Here is an 879-nt window from a genome sequence, read left to right on the forward strand (position 1 = left end):
ATGACATCATGTTACCGGGTCATCAAAGGATCAATATCATAACTCTTGGAAAGTTGTCCTAACCATCATATCTGACGGAGATTCAGGTATGATTGGTGTCAGGATACCTCAGGCTCAGGATGCCTGAGAAGAAAGGTGCAACACCAATTGACGGGATGACACTGTAAGATTCTCGGGAAATGAACTATGAAGTGACTTCCGTTAACAAGAGTTCATCATTAACCCATGGAGAGGACAAGGAGGTGTCTGGTGAACTCAACGACAATTCACCGAGATTCCCAAAAGATGGATTTCCACAATTAAGTGAACAAGGAGATAACATTGGTCAGATCAAATGATATAAGGAAATATGCTCGAGGAAAACATACATAATTAAACATTGGTTGAAAGGTGCACCCGAAATATGGGTTGGGTTGCACGACCAATGTCAGAATGGTGATTCAATAGTCAATAGCCTAAGAATGAACTTCCGACCATTAACTTCAAAAATAGGGTTGCTAGAAGGAAAGAATCCAAACAACACCATTCACTTGTTGGAATTAACACGGGGACCAAGAAAGAATGGTGATGGTGAGAAGTATTTCTATGTCAAGAATTCTCAAGAGGTGGAACAAATCTCAGAACATTCTTGACATAAAGGATGGTAATACTCCAAGGTAAAGAAGAACAATTGCAGCATAGCAAGGAACTCAAGGTATAACACCAAACATGAACAAGCTTGTGTTGGTGGGAAGGCAATAAAGTGGTCGATGATAATACAATTCATCGAGGGCAAGGATGGTATTTCTCATCATGAATTCAATTGATATCCTGGATGAGCTCAGAATGTTGATGATCATGACACCTTTGTCGCGAGAGTTCATGAAGATGTAATCGATC

The sequence above is a fragment of the Triticum dicoccoides genome, chromosome 7B, assembly GCF_002162155.2.
Source record: "Triticum dicoccoides isolate Atlit2015 ecotype Zavitan chromosome 7B, WEW_v2.0, whole genome shotgun sequence".
Lineage (NCBI taxonomy): Eukaryota > Viridiplantae > Streptophyta > Magnoliopsida > Poales > Poaceae > Triticum > Triticum dicoccoides.